The sequence below is a fragment of the Delphinapterus leucas genome, chromosome 12 (assembly GCF_059928025.1).
Source record: "Delphinapterus leucas isolate spDelLeu-1000000601 "Yukka" chromosome 12, BTC_Dleu_Yukka2, whole genome shotgun sequence".
In the NCBI taxonomy this organism is placed as follows: domain Eukaryota; kingdom Metazoa; phylum Chordata; class Mammalia; order Artiodactyla; family Monodontidae; genus Delphinapterus; species Delphinapterus leucas.
Window position 1 is genome coordinate 81,900,863 of NC_143140.1, and position 16,142 is coordinate 81,917,004.

Consider the following 16,142-nt stretch of genomic DNA (forward strand, 5'->3'; position numbering starts at 1 on the left):
AAGTGATAGGTAAGAAGCAGATTTATTTAGAGGGAAACACACTCCACAGGACAGAGTGTGGCCCATCTCAGAAGGTGAGAAAGGCCTGTGTGGTGGTTCTCATAAAGCCATAGTTACTGTAAAATTGGTGACTAACAGGCAACAGTATTTGGGCAATGAATAATAAAAATGTATGTTTCTTAAGCTTGCTTTCTAGAAATCTGGCTGTTGGTGTGAATGATAATATTTAATACCTACCTCCAGCAAATAAGTTACAGACATCAAACTTGTGGAACGTACTCAGAGCCCCTCTTGCTTGTCATTTGACCTTCTCATGCTGATGTACTGTAGCCTGAATCCTTAGGAACCTGCCTGTTTTCTCCTCCTTTCTGCCTTTTGTCCCCATCAAAATTCAACTCCATTTGCTAATTTAGGTTTATAAGACCAGCTCTTCTCTAAATATTTGAGATCTTTGTTCTCCAAATACATGTTTTCTTAAAAGGGCAGTATAGAATTTCTAGGACTTAAACTTTTTCTCCGTATCTCTCACTTCCTATAGATGAGCTTGTTTACTTTGAAATTTCCTTAAAATTCCTTCCCCAAGTTAACTCAACTTGCCTTTCTACCCTGTACGTAGCGTGAAAATTTACATGATACCTAGAAAGTATTATTAGACTACACAAAACTTAAAAATTAAAAACACGAAATGCATTTTTTTCCCAGATCATTAATTTTTCTATGAATGAGATATATAAATGCTCAACCCTGAGATAGCCTGCCTGGGAGTGTGGTTTGTGCGGTGTCACAGCTGGGGGTGGGGCTTCTATGATCATGACTTTTTCCGGGTGCTTTTTGTGTACAGTATAATCTTTATTATATTCACTATTTGATGAGTTTAGCACATGCTCAGTTTCTTATGGGAAAGGAAGGTGGTCCTTTTTAAGCAGAAGTTGAGTTAACAAACTTGGGATACTTGGGGGCTTTAAAAAATTGGTTCAGATAATCCTAATGGGATGCTAAATGAATGGAAACAGTTGCAAGGGCTGTCTAATTTTTAAGGCAGCTTTAAATAATTGGGTCAATTGCTTTCTGAGTTTTATTACAATGTTGGTATGAAGGATGTGGCAAAATATTGTGTTTTTTCCTGGTAAAAAGAAAGTGTGCAGAAAATCTTAAATTCCAAAAGGTTTATAGCAAATAAACATTTCATAATGGAAGAAGTAAAAATTAAAAAGGAGTTTCAACCGTCTTTTTTTTTTTTTTCCTCTGCAAGTTATTCTGATGAGGAAGATTTACAATCAATAGTCTTTAAATAACTGGTCAGAATCTTGAAAAGCAATGAAGGCTTTTAAAATTGGCATTCAGGATTAATTGAATAGCAAAGGTTTTTGTAACTTCCGGATTGCTCATTTAAATAATGTAGGAGAGGGACTTCCCTGATGGTTCAGTGGTTAGAACCCCTCGCTGCCAATGCAGGGGGCCTGGGTTCCATCCCTGTTAGGGGAACTAGATCCCCCCATGCTGCAACTAAGAGCCTGAATGCCACAACTAAAGATCCCGCATGCAGCAACTAAGATCCAGCGTAGCCTAAATAAATAAATAAAATTTTTTTTAAAATAAATAATATAGGAGAAAGTTATTCTCGGCTGCTTTAGTAGGACTGCCTTATGTGAGAATGTGTTTCAGTTTCACAATTAATAGGAAGGAAGCAGGATTGATGACATTTTTGTAGAACTGCTTAGGAATGAGTTTTCATTTTGTGAAGCACGGAAAGCTGTCACCTAATACTGACCATTATTCTCCCCTCCTCAGACCCTGTGTGCACAACCCCCCGAAGTGAATACAGCAGACCTTCAAGTAGGAGATGATTGATTATTCACATCACATTCTGTTGCCTTTCCTGAAGTCTTTCCCTCACATCATGTTAGCAGTAGCTTAGTTTAAGAACTAGAAAATAAGTAATTGGACACGATGATGAAAGAGGTATCCCCTCCCCACCCGTGTATCAGTGGCATGCCAGCAAAAAAACAAAAAAACACCACCTTTTTGAATTAGGAAAATATCTTTCCTGTTTTCCCTAACTCACACACAGTATTGAGACAAAATATAGAGTTATCATGAGGAATTAGGGCAACAGTATTCTCTGTCTCTAAAGTAAACTGGGAAGAAAGAATCCTCCAATATTCACAAAAGTTCTAGATGATTGATAATGCACTTCTTTATGCAAATCACTTTACAAGATTAAAAAAATCCCCCCACATGGCTGCTTCTCTCTGCTGTGCAGGCAGACTAGTTATCAAGGGATTTGTGAAACCTGAAATTAATACCCTCACAACTCTGGCCCAGTAACTGCCGTGTACCGAGTGCCCACTCTGAGGTGGCCATTATTATGATTTCCCACAAAAATCCTGCAAAAAGTGGTTTTTGTAACCCCCCTTTTTAACATGAAAACTAAGTTTCTCTGTGTTCCACAGCTACTAAGAAGCACAGCTGTGGGCTTCCCTGGTGGCGCAGTGGTTGAGAGTCCGCCTGCCGATGCAGGGGACACGGGTTCGTGCCCCGGTCCGGGAAGATCCCACATGCCGTGGAGCGGCTGGGCCCGTGAGCCATGGCCACTGCGCCTGCGCGTCCGGAGCCTGTGCTCCGCAACGGGAGAGGCCACAACAGTGAGAGGCCCGCGTATCGCAAAAAAAAAAAAAAAAAAAAAAAAAGCACAGCTGTAGAATAGCTTGTAAAGGACCTCTTTCTCGTTGTGTAACGGATGCTGCTTTGATTTCGTGGTGCCCACATTTTTACATGCCTGCCCAGGTGTATAAGGGACCGCGGGACGTCACTATCGAGGCCAGGGCCAATGATGAGCATCACCTGTATGCTCCTGTGTGGGGTTTTGCTTCTCTGAGTTTCAACCCCAGTTACACATCTCCCCTTGGAGGTTTCGTGGTTGATCAGCATTAGAATGAGAATAGTTGGTTGGGTGTGTAAGATATAGAGATGGATTTAGAATGTGGAGAATTCCTGGAAAAATTTCAGGGCAATGCTGCAAATCATGGGGGAAAGTTAACCAGTTCCAGATGTCACAGCAAGCAGCCCCAATTTGCGTGGGGAACGGAGAGCATGGGTTATACTAAACCAAAAAAAAAATCAATGTTATAGCTGTTTACAGTATTGCACTTTTTATCTGACAAATATATCTAAGTTTGGATAAAAACATTAACATTTTGTAATCTATAATATGACATATTCCTTAAAGGTTTTTTTTTCTTTTAAACCTCTAAAGTAAAAGAAAACAAGTCATACTTTTATCTCTTAATCTCTGAGTCTTTGGAAGAGTGAGAAAAGAATGCTGATCTTGCAGCTTTTGGACCCACAAATGCTTGTTGCATTTTGTGGAGCTTGGGAGCAGGGTGTCTGCGCGGGAAGCAGGGTTCAGTACAGGACCTTTAACCTCTGGGACTTGGAAGACCCTTTGGGACTTGGAAGGTGGAGGATTATGAAATTGTTCACAGGGAAAATGTATATTCGCCCATACTCATAGATCTCCTGTGCTTGATTTTATAAATTGGCATTGACTGGACATTTATCTGCAGATAAGCATGGTTTAGTAGACGATAACACCGAAAAAGGAAAAGCTTTGACAATTCTCTTCCAAAGTGGAATTTCTGTCCACAAAATGCTTTCAAGTTTTGGTTTCTTTCGACGCTACTGAAGATAAAACTATTCGTATATTTTCACACTTATTTGACTTCATTAATGTTCTGTAGGTTTTTTAAGCCTTGGAAGGGCTTGTTAAGCTGTTCAAAACATTAAACAACTCATAGGTTATTACTATTACAGATATGCCATAAGTTTTCCTATTATGTAGTACCTGAGGATAGTTTATACTTTTAAAAGTAAAAATATCGGGGCAGAAAGTATGTACTACCAGCTGTCATTTTTCTTCTCCGTTTCACTTTCCATACTTTTTTCTTTAAGGACACCTTTTCGGACTTCCCTGGCGGTCCAGTGGTTAAGACTCCGCACTTCCACTGCCGGGGGCCAGGGTTCGATCCCTGGTTGAGGAACTAAGATCCCACAAGTGGCGCAGTGCGGCTAAAAAAAAGAAAAGAAAAGGAGACCTTTCATTTGTCTTAGAAAAACATAAAGACAAACAAAAAGCTTATTCAAAGTCTTTGATAAAACTTCAGAAGCTGCACCATCGCTTCACCCGTCACTCGCCTTTATCTTTTCTGCATCTATAAAGCTGTATGTCCACCCTAAAGAGCCTCCTTCTGGGGCATATGCAGAAAATTAAGTGAGTGAAAGCACTTCCTATGTCATTTTTAAATCATCTTTTTCTTTTCCAAGTAATGTTTCCAACGTAGTAACACTCACTCACAAAGGCATATGACTAGAATCTCTTCCCAGAAAAAGGGACTAGAAATATTTGGTTTCTATGTTGATGTTTATTTACGAAGCAAGACTTATGACGTTGATGCCACTAACGGTTTTAGTGGAAAACCATGTTGACACAAATCACGTGTCCAGGTAAGACTGTGTTTAGGGTGCTGCCGATGAGTGCGGGGATCCTTGCAAGAACTGTAGTATTTTCTTGCCCTTTGAAGTGTCTGCGGGGTGGGGAGAGGACCAGTGACGAGCAGGACTGCGTGGAGATGAAGCATTTGCTGGTTCCGCCTCTTAGAGCTTTCCCAGTTGACACATTGACCGACTCCCTTTCCCAGCCTTTTGGCCATCTTTGATGCCTGGCGAGAACGTGGAGTTTCTACGTAAACCGCACCATCACTGAGTATGGGAGCACTGTGTTTGGACTTTATGGGTATTTGAGAAACTTGCAGGATTAATAGCAGCGTTCTGCAAAATGGCTGGATAATTCAAAGCCCCACATGCGGGATAATTATACATTGTATCAGAAAGGCCCACCCTAAACCAGTTATTTTGTGCAAGGTCTTTTTGGATGCCAAGAAAGTGCATCCCCAAATCAGTGATGCTTAGATGATGAAGGTTTTTGATTTTCCTCTTCCTATCCAACTGGACAAATCTAAGGCAGACAGCAATTCCATAGGGAGCTGATGTGTCAAGTTAGAGCAGAGGAGGTTTTGAAGTCATTTAAAAGTAAACGTATTAATGAAATGCTTGTAAGTGTGGTTGTGAGTAGATTCTGCTATGCTAAGTCCGAACAGGTGAACACTGGACTATCTTCCTCGAAAGCCGTCTCCACTATTATTATCTGCTTCCTGTCACTCACCTGCTTCTTCTACTCCCAACAGCTGAACCTGCTGACGTGGTCCGCCCCTCCCTACCACCCCACGTTTTTGTTTTTTTTTTTGCAGTACGTGGGCCTCTCACTGTTGCTCCGTTGCGGAGCACACGCTCCAGACGCGCAGGCTCAGGGGCCATGGCTCACGGGCCCAGCAGCTCCGCGGCATGTGGGATCTTCCCGGACCGGGGCACGAACCCGTGTCCCCTGCATCGGCAGGCAGACTCTCAACCACTGCGCCACCAGGGAAGCCCCACCCCACATTTTTTGGCTGTTCTTCTTTTTTCTTTTTTTTGATAAGTTGATTATAATTTCATGGATTATAAGCTATATTGTTACATTTTTACACTGATATTTATTTATTTAGCTGTTCTTTTATGCGTTTAACAGCCTCCTTGTTTGCTCACCAAGCTAAGATCTTTGAACTCACTTAGAACCTGCATGCAGACAGCTCATAGAAACACCTTTAAAGAGCTTTCTGCTAACCACAAACTGGAACGTGGGTGGGGTGGATGATGGTCTGGGAGTCTCTGCCTTCAGCCGGAACCTGGGAAATGTGGGGTGATTTTGCTGTACTGTGTGCAGTTGGGCTGGGAAAGCAGGGAAGGGGAGGAAGGGAGTTCCAGACAGAAAGTAGGGCTCATCTACGTGTGACCTTAACTTGGTCCAAAATCGGGGAAAAGGATCTAGATCTGGGTGCAAATAAAGAAGAAGAGAGCAGATAGGGAGCTAACTCAGAATGCCCATTTCCCCCCTTGAAGTGTTTATGCTGGGAGTCGAAGAGGTAAAAACAGGTGTGATATGACTTCACAGAACTTGAAAGAGCACCTAAACTTTATGTGTTGATGGGTTTCTGCAGCGTCTTGTGGTGCTGAAGGTCTAGGAGTGTCTCAAGGCTGCCAGGTCTGGAGAGCTGAAGGCTGCTCAAGACTGCCCTCTTCTGTTCAAAAACTCCTTCCCGGGTTTGGACAATGACTTTATACATGTGAGTGTGATAATGAAAAACTGGACCAACATAAATTGTCTAAAAACAAGGGGACATAAAAAGAAATTATGCAACCAGTATGTCATAGTTTTGAAGACTATTAGATAATTTATCCAGAAGAAAATACAGATATTAATAGCCGTTATCACTGGACATAGTCTTTATGGATGTTACTCCCAATTTTCTGTATTTTTAAATCTTCTGCAATTCATATAGTTCACGGTTGGAACTGGTAAAAAGTAATTAAAAGGAAGTATTTCTGTTCTGAGGAAAACAGTGAAGCAAAAAAAAAAAAAAGCCATTCTAATGGCTTTTGTTTTATTTTTATTCTAGACTGCCAGTTGATGTTTTACCCTCCTAACTAGCCTTTGCTAGTAGCGGAGGGGACCTATGTTATAGGTGAGGGCACCGAGAACAGAAACTTCAAGAGATATGCCCAAGGGCCCAGTGCTAGTAGGTGGTGCAGCTGAAATTTAAACACCAGTCTGTCTCTAGAACTTCTGGTCTTTAATCTTCTTCCTTTCTACCTGAATTCTGTCTCTTCTTTGAGGGGTAGGGGAAGAGTTTTTCTGTTATTTAATTCATTGATAAAAATTTGTTTTATGGTATATAATATGAGGCAAAGAGCCACTAAAATCAGGTAGGGTGAGTCACTACCGTCTCCATTTTTGTTGTTCTCTATATTTTCATTAGTCATCTGCACTCGTTCATTCTTCTGATTGATTGTTTCAAACGATAACTTCAAACTTAGAGGAAGTAGCAAAAATAAAAATGGTACAGGGCACATCATGTACTCTTCACCTAGATTCACTTCTTAACATTTGCCTCATTTGCTTCATTATTTACTCTCTCGCTCTATGTTGGAAAACAAAACAAAATAAAAAACCAACATACAGGTTCCTGTTATGTCTTATGTAGGCATGAGATGTGGAGCTTTCTGAATCATCTGAGGAAAGGTTATGTACATCATGGTCCTTCACTCTTAAATGCTTCAGTGTGTATTTCCTAAGAATAGAGATATTTCCTTTCGTAATCATAGTACCGTTATCAATGTCAGATATTTACATTATCACAATACTTACTTTATAATCTACCATTCTTTTTTCAGTCTTGTCAGTTATCTAATAAGGTCCTTTTTAGCATTCTCCCCTTGCATTGCCAGATCCATTCTCAGGTCAGGTATTACCTCATAATCTGTTTAGCCTCTTTTAATCTGGAGCATCTGTATAACCTTTGTCTTTTAGATATTGGCATGTTCAAAGCATATAGTTCTCTTCCCATTTCTACCACATTCCTTATTTTGTGTTTGTTTTCTCCTAATTGAATTTAGGTTGTGCATTCTTAGCCACAGATGACATTGTTTCCTTCTCAAGGTATTGTACACAATGTCCATCTGTCCCTCATAGGTTGATGTTGAGCTGTTGTCCGATTTCACCACCCTTTCGACTATTAGGCATGTAAGTATCCAGCCCAACTCCCCCCCTCCCCCATTTAGCACCCATTGATTCTTTTTTTTTATTTATTTATTTACGGCCGAGTTGGGTCTTCGTGGCTGCATGCGGACTTTCTCTAGTTGCGGCGAGCGGGGGCTACTCTTCGTTGCAGTGCAGTGGCTTCTCCTGTTGTAGAGCACAGGCTCTAGGGCTCGTGGGCTTCAGGAGTTGCGGCACGCGGGCTCAGTAGTTGTGGCGCACGGGCTTAGTTGCTCCGTGGCATGTGGGATCTTCCCGGACCAGGGATCGAACCCGTGTCCCCTGCATTGGCAGGCGGTTTCTTAACCACTGCACCACCAGGGAAATCCAGCACCCATTGATTCTTGCTTTTATCCAATCTTTACCTTGACAAAGTGACAAAATGATGGTCAGGTGATCTTACAACATTAAAAAAATTTTTTTTATCCAAGTAGAGTTGATGTACAATATTATATAAGTTACAGATGTACTCAGGTGATCTTTTGAATCATTATCTTTGAGTGGGCGCGTAGTATATATGTGTTCTTTATTTTTTTATTTATTTTTTTTGCGGTACACGGGCCTCTCACTGCTGTGGCCTCTCCCGTTGCGGAGTACAGGCTCCGGACGCACAGGCTCAGCGGCCATGGCTCACGGGCCCAGCCGCTCCGCGGCATGCGGGATCCTCCCAGACTGGGGCACGAATCCGTGTCCCCTGCATCGGCAGGCGGACTCTCAACCACTGCGCCACCAGGGAAGCCCTCTTTCTTTTTTTAAAGCATGACCGTAACCATGAAAAAACCGCTTTTTACACTGAAATAGAATTTGAATTGCTGTCCACATCAGACATAGCAATTTTTCTCTTAAGTGTAGGTGTTGACATGTCTAAATAATTTTTCTTGTCATAAGTGGCATTTACAAATTGTAAAGTTACAATGTTTGGAGAATAAGAATTTTAATGCTTTGAGAGTACATGGAGTTTATTTTTCTTTCAAAAAGACAATCTTTGTGTTTAGCATTTGGTAAAAAATAGACTTTATTTCTTAGAGCAGTTTTAGGGTCACAGCAAGCAAGAGTGGAAAGTACAGTTCCTATACACTCCCTAACCCCACACATGCCTAGCCTCCCCCACTATCAGTGTCCCACACCAGAGCGGTACATTTGTTACCATCCATGAGCCTACACTGACATCATTATCACTCAAAGTCGATAGTTCACATTGGTATGGGTTCGTTTACACTGGTTCACTCTTGGTGGTGTACATTCTGTGGGTTTGAACAAATGTATAATGACATGTATCTAGAGTATCATGCAGAGTATTTCACCGTCCTAAAAAGTCCTCTCTGCTCTGCCTGTGCATCCCTCCCACCTCCCTACCCCCGTAACACTGGTCTTCTTATTGTCTCCACAGTTGTGCGTTTTCCAGAATGCCGTGGAGTTGCAATCGTACAGTACGTAGCCTTTTCAGTTTGGCTTCCTTCACTTAGTCATATGCGCTTGTTAAGGCTCCTCCATGTCTTCATGATCTGCTAGCTTGTCTTTAGTGCTGAATAATATTTTATTGCCTGGATATACCACCATAGTTTATTTATCCATTCACCTATGAAGAACATCTTGGTTGCTTCCGAGTTTTTGCAATTGTGAGTAAAGCTGCTATAAACATCCATGTGTGGGTTCTTGTGTGGACATGTTTTCAACTCATACCAAGTGTGGGTATGAGTAAATACCAAGAATATTTAGGGAAAAACCAAGGAGCGTAATTGCTGGATCAGATGGTAAGAGTGTGTTTGGTTTTGCAAGAAACTGCCCCAATGTCTTCCCAAGTGGCTATACCGTTTTGCATTTCCCACATACAACCATGTTTGAAGTCAGTTTATTCCCCTGTAAACCAGCTAGGGGGACCAGGTGACCTCTGCTTTCCAGCTCTAAGGCTCTATGATTGGAGATGATAGCTTCGTAATGGGAACCCAGCTCTTATTCTAATACTTAGGAAGTTAAAGTACTTACAAACAAACCCACCCAGGCACAGGTGCCTGCCATGCCCTGGGCCACTGATAGGCAATGCGGGTTTTGGATCAACTACTTCGATGGAATGTTGTGCGGGTAAGAGAGGCAGTACAGGAACGCTGCGACAGTGAGGTTTGGCGGCCTTTGGCCAGGGAGGTTTGGCTGGTTTCTGGCATCTAGTGTGCTTCGCCTGGAAGAGGGGCCCCTGGGGGTGATGCTCAGGGCCTCCTGGCTTTCCCTTGCAGGCTGACGAGGAGGCTGAGCCCTCTGAGACGTGCGCGACTCTCCCAGGGGCGTCTCCATGCAGCGATGGGGCAGCCGGCAGAGGAAGGCTGGGGCCTCCGGGGCCTCTGTCGGATTGCCCCTGCCGGCCAGCGGCGCGCCGCGCGCCAGGCCCTGGTGGAGTATCCTCTGCTGTGAGTAGCGCGCGCCCCCCCCAGCGGCGGTTCGCCCCGGGGCCTGGCGGGCCGGATCGCCGGGAGCGACCCCTGAAGTGTCAGTTAGATGGGTTTGTGGGTTTCCATCCTTCCTCCTTTCCCTTGCTTTCATCAACCTGCCGGCGCAGGAGTGCGCAGGGTGGGTGGGGGGGTGTTAGGGAGGGACACCACAGGACACCATGCCCAGGGCTGCAGAGCCACCCTCTGGGCTCCATAGGGTTCGCTGAGGCCCGTGGAGCATGTGCCCGAACCCTGCACTCTCCGAGCCAGCACCTCGCCCGGAAACTGAAAAACAGAACCGCAGCGCAAGGGAGGCCCTAGGCTGCACGTTGCTTCTTGCCAGAAAGAGGCACATCGGGAAGACAATGACCTAGAAGGAGGGGCGTGAGGATTGGGATAGAGATTGTGCGGGCTGGGGTCACCTGGGAAGGTCTTTGCCCGGCAGGCGGGCGAGGTAGAAAACGATACAGGCCTCGAAAAATCACAAGGATTTAGCCAAGACCAGAAAGTCGCCCCCCCACCCCTCCCCAAGAGCCCAGAGGCAGGCGAGCAAAATGGGGGATGCAGAACAGGACGGAGCAGGCCTTGCTACTTGGGCTGCAGCACGCCGAGCGCCTGGCCCAGTCATAGGAAACGAGGCTGAAATAAAAGGATCTAAGTTTCACTACCTGCGGGTTCCCAGCTGAGTGGGTAGCCACGTGGTCGCACGTGGTTTGAGGCAGGTTACAGACCTCTGAAGTGCAAGTGTGCGATCAAAGTTGGCTTATTTTTATTGGAGTATAGTTGATTTACAATGTTGTGTTAGTTTCAGGTATACAGCAAAGTGAATCAGTTATACATATGCATATATCCGATAAAAAAATTTTTTTTTAAGCTGGCTTATATGTTAGAATGTAATTTAGACAGCCTTGGCTGCCAGGTTAGTAGTGTAGAAGACACTCCCCTAGATCCTGGAGCCCTTAGGGATGTTTGGCAGCTAGCTTCATGGTGTGATCAAAGGGGTATTTTAGGAAACAGGGCCTCTCTGTAAGGTCTGTACAGGTCTAGCTGGTACAGAAGGCAAGTGGAAATCAGGGCTGAGTTGGGTTTGTCCAGCCTTGTGCACAAAGCACAAAGGCGCCATCTGGGCCAGCGAGGGCCTTGCCCAGTCTGGAAGATTGTTCTGACAATAGTAGCTCCTAGGATTACTTAGGTAAAAAGAGACTGCAGACCAGTTAGGATTTTAAATTTTCCTGTGATCTTAAATACTTTTCTTTTTTAATGGGTTCAGCCATATAACACTCTAAAGAGAACATCTGAATATTGCTAAGCTATAAGGAACCACCAATAGTTGTTTTGTAATTCCAGTTAGCAGCTGTTCAGCTTTGTTTCCCGAGTTTTGACTATAAACATTCCAGTCATCCCAGAGTTTTATAAAAGGTGTTTCAAATTGAAACACAGATTTAGGAACATGGAGGGGAAACGGGGGAACTGGTGTGTTACACCTACTTTCTCCTACTATGTTAGCAAAGCGTCTCTGCATTTTCTAATGGTTTCTAGAGAGGTTAGTTAATGAGTGTTTTTACCTCCAGCTTGCTGGCAGGAAATTTAATTTTTATATGTGTGCATTACTAGTAAATTTATAGTAGAATAGAGTTTACTTTTGGGCTTTGACTTTTTCCTCTAGTGTGTTTCCAATGATATCATCCATCTTTAAAAAAAAGAAGGTCACATCTCTTGTGTTGCATTAGAAGTGTTTGCAGAAAGTTCTCTGATGAGTATGCTTTTATAATTGGGAAAACTTGTAAAGTAGTTCATCGAAATGCACTTAACTTCAAGAAACCCTTAGACTTAACTGTATAAACTGGATTATAATAGGAACAAATGGAAACTTACAGCATATTTTTTTTTCACACACACTGTATTTTATTTTTACAAGAGATAAATAAACAGCATATTCTTATTTCAGAAGATTATACATACTTTTAAATAAATAATGGGGAGAGAGTGTTCCCAGAAGGAAAGGAATGTCAGGGTTGGATACTCTGAACAGTCTATCACATATGTCTGAATTTTTCTTTCTCTTGGGATATTTGCCTCAGTATTTAATGTGGGTTGTAATTTTTCCTTTATTTTTTAAAAATAAATTTATTTCGTTTTGGCTGCGTTGGGTCTTTTTTTTAAATTAATTTAATTTTGGCTGCATTGGGTCTTCGTTGCTGGGCACGGGCTTTCTCTTGTTGTGGTGAGCGGGGGCTACTCTTCTTTGCAGTGCACGGGCTTCTCATTGCAGTGGCTTTTCATGTGGCGGAGCACGGGCTCTAGCCGCGCAGGTTTCAGTAGTTGTGGCATGCAGGCTCAGTAGTTGTGGTGCACGGGCTTAGTTGCTACGCAGCATGTGGGGTCTTCCTGGACCAGGGATCGAACCCATGTCCCCTGCATTGGTAGGCGGATTCTTAACCACTGCACCACCAGGGAAGTCCTTCTTTATTGTTTATAAAGTCTAAAGTTGGTCACAAATGTGTATTTCAAAGTGATTTTTTTTTATCACCTGGGGAGCTTTTCCCCCCAAATTTATTTATTTATGAAAAATTTTAAGATATGAAAAAGTTGAAAGAAAAGTGAATATTAGACATGTATATTTATCTAGATTGTATAATTAATGTTTTACCATAATTGCCTTCTCACATATCTCTTCAACTATCCATCCTTGTATCTGTTCATGAGTCCATCTTACTTCTCTTTTATGCATTTCAAAGTAAGCTGCAGGCATCAGTATGCTTCACCGCTAAACACTTTAGCATGCATGTTATTAACTAGAGTTCAGTGTTTGGTTCTCAAATTGATTTTTTTAAAAAAGGAAAGGAAAAATTTCCCTTTAAGAAGCATACTTGAAAGTAATCAAGTTGATTTTTCTTCAAACCTTCTTTATCTAAAATGTTCAGTTTGGGGGGCTTCTCTGGTGGCACAGTGGTTAAGAATCTGCCTGCCAGTGTGGGAGACGTAGGTTCGAACCTTAGTCCGGGAAGAGCCCACATGCCGCGGAGCAACTAAAGCCTGTGCACCACAACTACTCAGCCTGCGCTCTAGAGTCGGCAAGCCACAACTACTGAAGCCCGTGTGCCACAACTACTGAATCCCACGCCTAGAGCCTGTGCTCCGCAACAAGAGAAGCCACTGCAATGAGAAGCCCGTGTACTGCAACGAAGAGTAGCCCCCACTCACCGCAACTAGAGAAAGGCCACGGGCAGCAACGAAGACCCAACGCAGCCAAAAATAAATAAATTAATAAATGAATTTTTAAAAAAAATGTTCAGTTTGGGGAGTTCCCTGGTTGCCTAGTGGTTAGGAGTCCGAGCTTTCACTGGTGTGGCCTGGGTTCAATCCCTGGTCGGGGAACTGAGATCCTGCAAGCCTTGTGGCGAGACCAAAAAAATATATAAATGTTCAGTTCGGTTTTATTATTATTATTTTTTAATGCTACCTTAGATGCTGATATCAGTTAGAAAAAAATGAAAATTGGCTGAAACTCCCAAAACTCTTACAGAGACAGCTACGCACTGTCACCAAAGCTGAGGCCCTGCCCAGCCCTGTAAGTATGTAGGTAGCGTTAGAGCACCTCCTCAGTATCCTTCCTTCCTCTCTGCAGAAGAGGAGGTCCAGATGGTCACAGGTTTTATCTGTGATTATCCATAAATCTGGTAACATTAGAAAAGAAAAAGGAAGGGGAAAAGGACTTTAGGTTGATTTCTAGCACAGTACAAGGCATGTTCAAACGGGGCTCTGCACGCGGGCTCTGGTCTTCACTTGGGTGGTACTTTGGACAGCTTTTCAGTGAACTTTCTAGGCTTCACTTTCAAAATGAAACCCAATAAATAGTAAAATGGAAATTTGTGGACATAGGTTTGTAATATTTCACATAAAGTATAAAATTATTTTCTTGGAGGAATTTATGGATTTGGATATGCATATGGTTTCTGTATTTCCACATTGTTCTGTATTTCTGTATTTCAAATACTTATTGCCACGTTCTAAGCACTGGTATTGGAACTGGTTATAATTATTAAGCTTCATTTTGTGCAGCGGGCATTAAGTATGTTGTTCCAACATTATTGGGACCTTTTTGTGCGTCAGTTTTAATTGACCTTTTTGTTTATTACAGAAAGCAATACTAAATAGAAAATGAAAAAATTCAGATAAGCAAAACTAAACTATATCACATTCCCATCCTCCGGAAGTCGTATGTAAGGGGTGTGTGTGTGTGTGAGAGAGAGAGAGAGAAAGAGAGAGAGAGAGAGAGAGAGAGAGACAGTGATGCTCTGCATTTTCAAGGCTGAACGGCTGTTTGCTGGGGCCTAGAGAGAGAGGGAGAGAGAGAGAGAGTTTTTAAACCAAAATGAGGTCATAGTACATACACTGTTTGGTAACCTGCTTTTCTTCAGTCAAAATTTCTACCCTTTCATTTTGCTAAGAATTCATCTCCTCTAATCTGACATCGCGTATCCCAAGTAGACCCAAAAATGTCATTAAGCTGGCTTGCCCTAACAAATATCCAACCCAGGACCATGCCTGGTGTCTCTGGTTGTTATGTTTCTTAAATTTTTAAATTTAGCACAGAATCCCACCCTTTATTAAATAACATTGACTTGCTTCTTTAACCCCCAAGTTTTAAAATTCAAACCTAAATTATAAAACAGAAACTAACACACCATTGTAAAGCAATTATACTGCAATAAACATGTTAAAAAAAAAAAAAATTCAAACCCGGGCTTCCCTGGTGGCGCAGTGGTTGAGAGTCCGCCTGCTGATGCAGGGGACACGGGTTCGTGCCCCGGTCCGGGAAGATCCCACATGCTGCGGAGCGGCTGGGCCCGTGAGCCGTGGCCGCTGAGCCTGCGCGTCCGGAGCCTGTGCTCCGCAACGGGAGAGGCCACGGCAGTGAGAAGCCCGCATACCGCAAAAAAAACAAAACAAAATTCAAACCTAAAGAAAAATACAGTGAACACCCATATACACTTGACTTTATTCACCATTCACTGATACTTTACCACATTTTCTTTCTCCTCTAGCCGTACCCCGTCATTCTCTCCCCTTAAACTTTTTGAAAGTTACTTGCAGACAATGCATTTGTATTTATGTTTGATTTTTGTCCTTTGCGACATTTATATTTCAGGCCAGGCTTCCATGTGGGCTGTTGTCTGACTGTTTCCACACGATTCAATTCTGTTAAACATTTTTGTCAGGAGTACTGTGTAGCTGATTTATTGGCCCTCTCAGTGCCTCACATCACGAAGCATGATGACGGTTTTGTCCCGTTATTGGAGATGTTAATTCTGATCGCTTGGTTAAGGTGGTACCTGGCAGGTTTCTGCATTACAAAGGAAATTGTTGCTTTTGAAATGAAGTAATCTGTGTGTTGATACTCTAAAACTGTAAGTGTGCTGGAAACCTTTCACCCCAAAGTTTTAGCATCTCTTGATTCTTGACTGAATGAGTTATTAGAATGGTGTTATTAGTAAACGTGGTTTTTCTAAGTCTACTGATAAACAGCCAACTAGGCTTTACCAAATAAGGCAACCACTTAAGCTACAGCCAATATCCTTGCTTTGCTTCCAAGTCTCATCTATTAAAAACTTTCCCCCTAATTCCTGTCTTTAAAATTTGTTTCTGAATAGCTGATTTTAATAGTGATATGACTAGTTCCAAATGCCTTCAGTCAGGCCCACATTCAAAAGAGTAACCTCATTGGCCATGAAACAGTGTTGCATTTATTTTATATAATGAGAAATTATTTTTATTTTTCTAAGCAATTGAAAAAGTTCAGTTCAGTTGACCCTACAGTTGAAGCGAATTAAAACATGGCTTTCTCCTCTCCAAATTAACTGCAAGCGAAAATCCACTTATATTATTTCCTTTAAGTTAATTGTTTGATGAATGATACAAATACGTGTTTAGAGACAGTGATGCTCTGCGTTTTCAAGGCTGAACGGCTGTTTGCTGTGGCCTAGGAAGAGCCTGGACAACTGTCTATAAAAGAACCGTTTTTCTTA

The 16,142-nt window shown here is 42.5% G+C and overlaps 1 protein-coding gene and 1 pseudogene across 1 annotated transcript in view; one reads left to right on the plus strand and one right to left on the minus strand.

Annotated features, from left to right (window-relative positions):
* The window catches only part of AKAP12 (A-kinase anchoring protein 12), a 98,560-nt gene that overhangs the window by 74,535 nt on the left and 7,883 nt on the right, over positions 1–16,142 (plus strand). The window lies entirely within an intron of this gene.
* On the minus strand, positions 6,069–10,225 carry LOC149747912 (uncharacterized; annotated as a pseudogene).